Raw genomic sequence first — 5,888 nt, forward strand, 5'->3', positions numbered from 1 at the left:
TGGGTGTGGGTAATGTAATTTGTATGATTCAGGAGTTCGGTCTGTGTTTTGGTGCCAAGGGGAATTTCTGTAAAGTGTCAGTTCGGGATTTTATGAATTTTAGATTTTTTTCAGAAATTTTTAAGAAAAGGATGAGTTGATAGAAGTGTAGAGCTTCTCGTTAACTTTATGTGGATATAAAGAATGTCAAAATCAAAGTTAGAATGAAGAAGTTATGTATGTTTGAAGTTTGGTTGGTTTTGGGTTACGCGAAGTACGTTGGGCATACAGAGGGGAGTATGTAGGGCGTATTGAGGCACCCTGAGTACACTCGGCGTACCGAAAGTACGTTGTGAGTACGCAATCAGTGCCCAAACCCTATTTTTGTGGTTTGAGCCCTACTAAAGCTCCTTAAATCCCCGAAACTCACTCCATTCTCAGCCTCCAACCTTTCCATGAAACCCTCGCCCTAGTTGAGCCGTGTGTGCTAAAAGAAGGTGTTTTTGAGTGCTTTAGAGTATGCATGGTGCACCTTGGAAAAGAAGGAACTTCTTGGAGTAGTGTTGGTTGCATTGGAGCTTATAGATCTGGACTTTTTTCACCTTGATCTATCTTCTAGAGGTATAAAGTTTGATTCTTGATGATGCATTTATTAGATCTATTATTTTTGGACGTTATGAGCTTTTGGTCATTTTAGTGCATAAAGTTTAAATCTTGAAAGTTTGTGACCTTGTCACTACTAGAAAAACAGCCTTTTACGACGCTCATTGCGCGTCGTAAAAGGCTCAGACGACGCGCAAATGCGCGTCAAGGAAGGCCCTGTCATAAAGAGAGACGACGTGCATTTACGACGCTCATTTACGACGCGCAATTACGACGCGCGTTTACGACACGCAATGCGTATCAAGGAAGACCCTGTCATAAAGGAAGACGACACGCATTTGTGTGTCATAGCCTTACGTCGCGCGTGTTAATGACACACAATGCGTATCAAGAAAGCCCCTGTCAAGAAAAGCCATGTCATAAATGAAGATGATACACATTTTTGCGTATCATAATTTTTCTTGTTTAAAAAAAATATTATTTATAGATTTAATTATTTTCAGATTAAATTTGTATTTAATGTTTCATAATAGAAAATAAAATATCATATACAAAAAATAGAATACATTGCATAAATGTAATGTCATACAAATAATCATTCCATGGAAAGATAAAACAAATCAATAGAAGTTGTAACAAAAATTTACAAACTAATAGTTCTAATAACCTAATGTGTGCCTCACTGTAAACAAGATTTGTGCTGCTTTTTTTAAATGTGGGCCTCACTTGTCTCCACTCTTCCTTAGTAACACCGCTCAAGGACTAAATGTATGAACTTGCTCAAAGTATCTATATTGCCTGCAAAAAAAATTACTACAAAATAAGTGTGAAGATGGATTATTACAGTGTAAGAGAAGTAAAGAACCTTGAGCTTCCTCCAATGGGACAAATGGGTAGTCAGACTTGATAAACTTTGCAACACGTATATCTCCCAATGCAAGATCAACATTAAGGTAATGGGGAACAACATCACCTAAAATCATATAATATTTATATACCCCTAGACTAGATAGAGCTTTGCTACAAATAGCAACCTACTTTATTTACTCTGTTTACCAAACCAATGTATGGGAATGGAACCTACTTTACTTTACTCTCTTATGGTATATGAACAGGATTAGGATAGGTTGTGTTTGTTATATTTTGGTAGAGGGCATTCATTCATTCATTCTCATGTGTTTTGAAAATAGAAGACATTAGATTTAGATGAGAGCTTTTTGGATTTGGATGATAGACTAAAACTTAATAAATGAATGAATGAATGAGGATGACCTTTGATCTAAACCGAAGAGCTGGATTGGTACTTCGGGAAACAAGCCTAGCAAGTGGAAGCATCTCATCAATTTCAGCACGTGGAACCTCAAGCCTCATTCTCCAGCCACCCATAGAAGATATCACACTCCCTAAATTACCAGCCATTGCTCTTCTTAGTAAGCCTCATTCTCCAGCAACACGTATTCGCCTTGAAGCTCATATTGGCTATTGCTTTGTTCCAAAACAACCTTCTCAACAGTTACCTGAACCAAACTAACATTAAACTCTCAAAGGGAAAATTAAATATATAACTATTATTTGAAACAAAACATCTGATTTAACTCAACTAGTAACCAACTGTGGTGAAGTAGAAAGAGAGCATTCTGAAAAAATCAAAGAGTTGACCAATTCTGTAGACGTCCCTACTTAAAACTTGTTCTCCATTTCCACCTGCAACCTACATATGTAAAAAGATTAGACAAAAATTAAATAAAATTCTTTCATTTATTTTTCTTTTTCATAATCTTGTTATGCTGCCTCAACAAGGTTTCTAATTTGAGCCACCCGTCTGTTCACCAACTCCTGTGTGCTTCCATCACGATCAATGGTGGTTGGGTCTTTGGTCAACACCTACCTCCTCTCTGATTACAGTTCCTGTATGCAATAGAAATTTTAAAAGTTTAGGGACCAAATGTAGTCATAGCGAATAGTTGGAAGACAGATTTCAACCAGAACCCTTTGTTAAAAAACAACATATGAAATACTTGCCTCCAGTAAGAATAGCAATATCATCAAGATATTGACTTTTTCTATCACCAAAACTAGGTGCTCTACAGAATTGGTCAACCTTCAAACAGGGCAATTTGATTTAACCCAACGTCTCTTCCTTTACCAACCTACATATGTAAAAATATTAGCCAAAAATAAAATATAATTATAAATTATGAATATTTAGCAGCATAGCATTGTGATGAGACAAACCTGTATGTATTCATGGTGCGTGATGTTACCCTGCCTCAAAAGTGGAATTGAACCCTGCATATATATCTTGATTTATATTAATAACACGTGAAGCCTTACTTATTACACCTCGAGAAATATGGAATTTTCGGTCAAACACATCAGGATGCCCATAATGTGTCAGGACCCTGCAATACATATCAACCAATCAATTATAAAAAATCATAATTTCAATTTTTTAATTTTATAAGATAAAAGGCAATTAATAATGGCAACTCACTTGAGAGGATACGCCAACACACGTTGTCCCAATGTAACAAAACTTGTATCTTGGTTAGACACTTAGACATAAACCATGTCAGGGAAGAAACACTGTATAAAAAAAGTCATTGACCATTTTATAATATGTTTTTTTAATCATTAGTTATTTATAAAAATAAAAAAGTAACGGATAAAAAGGTGTTGGTGGGTCAACCTGACCCGTTTTGACCAATATAAAGCTTTCCCATTTTGCCACCCTACTAATATTTTTACGAGATTGAAGATTATGCTCATTCAAATGATCTTAATAAACCAAAACATATATATAGAGATAATAAACAAGTTTTCATGATTATGTACGATTGTAAAGAAAGGATTATCAGATGTTAATCAAACATATATAAAAGGGAGCATAACAGTTAGTGTCTCTTTCAATTTGTTTCACATGTGAAAAATACACACCTTGCAAGCAATAGCAGACAACTGTTGAAATAGTCAAAAACAGGATCAAAGGTATCCATAAGCATCAAACAGAGATGTATAAGAAAATTGGATCCAAATCCAATATGAAACCAGGCATGACGAAACCCAGTTTGCGAAAATTGGTCCAAGTTGGTCCAATCCAATCAGATTTTACTATCCTAACGATTAAATATCGGGCTAAAACTATATAATTGAAATCAATTACAAACAAAATCACGAAAGTCCATTTTTAATCAGATTAAACCAATTCATTTTTTTCATCTCGATATTTAAGAACCATACCAATTAAAAAAAACTCAAATTACCACTATATAGTATATCCTAAAAAAACAAATCCAGTTAAAAAAAATCAAATTTTTTTGAAAGAAAGGCAGGCAAACCTTCCTGTAAAGAAATGGAGGTTTCTCATTTTCCTTGCCTCTTCAAGATAATCCTTCAAAAACAACACGTAAATAAATATTTCAGCATAAGCAGAAGCAAACAAAACAACCAGAAACGACAATACTAAATACTCTAATGGAGACTAGGGATCTTCAAGGAGCAGTAGCAGCAGCTCTGAATTTGAAGATGCAACTGAACCAAATACTCTAATGAAGGCTATCATTGACTTTTCCCTTGATTCCTTTTTCATTAATCAAGATTTATACCAATTCTTTCAGTCTTCCCTTCCTAATTTAGTCAAAGGTTGCAGATGGGTCTTGTTGATAGGTAATAATATCCTCTTAATTGGTACAAAATTTTCCATTTTTAATCCATTTTTAAATTTGTATTTATTTTTTGTTTCCAATTAAGAGAAGAGAAATACATATTTTTTCTAACCTGTCCTGCATAGCTCGTGAGGCCTTTAATTGATCCCTGCGTACAAGTAAATGTACATGTCTTGCATATTTAGTCAAATATATTGCTTCCTCAGTTCCTGTATCACCTCCTCCAACAACAGCAAGAACTTCACCCTTAAAAATTGGTGAAGCTCCATCATAGATTGCACAGGCACTAATTCCCCTACTCCAGAACTCATCTTCACGAGGTAATTTAAGCGTTTTGGCAGTCGCCCCTGTAGCTCCATCACAGATTGCACCGCCTATTTGATATCCCTTGAACACTACAGGCTTCAAAATGATTGGATAGCAATTCTTCCTGCACTTGTGATATTTCCATCATACCTGATTAGAATTATGAAAATTAGGTGTAAGAGTCAATGAAGAAGACCACTTTTAAGTTTAATAAGATCAGTCCACTACTAATAATAACATCAGTACTTTGGAAATTGAGATATGAACTTTGAACAACTATCACGGAATCCAGCAAGATTTGAACAATCTAAAAGGCTAAAACACTCCACACGGTTTCCCGTTATCAAATGATTCTCTATAGGCTTCCTTAGGTCAAATTCATTGCAATACTCTATTTTCCCATCTGCATCACATTATCACAATACAAAAGATGTTTACTTTTTATACTAAAAATCCCCAGAATGGATAAAAAGATACAAAATTACCTCGCTCCTCGTTATGTTGCTTATTTTCCCCAAGGTACTTCTTATATTGCCAAGCAATCCGCAAATCCTTCTACAAGCTCATAAAAAGACAGAATTTACATTAATACAGTTGTAGTTGTGAAGAGAAAGATGCATGCTCCTAAGGGCAAAATGGGAAAAAGTAAAGTAGTACCTGTTCTGCATCAGTGTTACGAGATTTGTCATCTTTGGGGACTAAAGTAATTGGCAAGGTTCTAAGAAAGGCACTAGGGTTTTTGACTGGGCTTGCATAAAGAACAGGTTGGTTGTGTACTAGTCCCTAAGACATGAAAGTCCTTAACAAAAGCATATGATGAGGTGCTTCAGTGTCTTCCATGATCATTACCAGACTTCCTAAATGGAATCCCCCACCTAAAATCTCTAGATATTACAGAAACAATTCATCCATTAGGAAATTGTTGTCATACTTGTTTAGATGCTTTAATAAAATATAAAAAGGGGGTATTGGGATTACTATCAAGATCTGGTATGCCTGATGAAAGAAAGATTGTTCCATTTGGTCCATACTTGAGACCAGGGACAGAAGAGGTAGGTGCAGCTGAAAAGTTCTTTGAGAAACTACTTGTCCGGACTTTGCTAGTAGCCATAAATACCGGACAGTTTTTTTAATCCTCCTGAGAAATAAGAACAAACGAATCAAACAGGTAAACAGTATATATAATGATTTTGGAGTAAATGATTTTATTAATAATCATATATAATGTTTGTAGAATACTTGAACAACATCAATTTTGGAAGGAAACTACCAAAGCAGATATGCAATCTATTCCACATCGCTCATTAGTGTAAGCTAGAAGTTCTCCAAATAGGA

The 5,888-nt window shown here is 35.2% G+C and overlaps 2 pseudogenes; both read right to left on the reverse strand.

Annotated features, from left to right (window-relative positions):
- Positions 1–2,356: 2,356 nt before the first annotated feature.
- On the reverse strand, positions 2,357–4,606 carry LOC122197873 (callose synthase 10-like; annotated as a pseudogene).
- On the reverse strand, positions 4,355–5,664 carry LOC111894846 (elongator complex protein 4-like; annotated as a pseudogene).
- Positions 5,665–5,888: the final 224 nt, after the last annotated feature.

This window comes from Lactuca sativa, chromosome 5 (genome assembly GCF_002870075.4).
Source record: "Lactuca sativa cultivar Salinas chromosome 5, Lsat_Salinas_v11, whole genome shotgun sequence".
Lineage (NCBI taxonomy): Eukaryota > Viridiplantae > Streptophyta > Magnoliopsida > Asterales > Asteraceae > Lactuca > Lactuca sativa.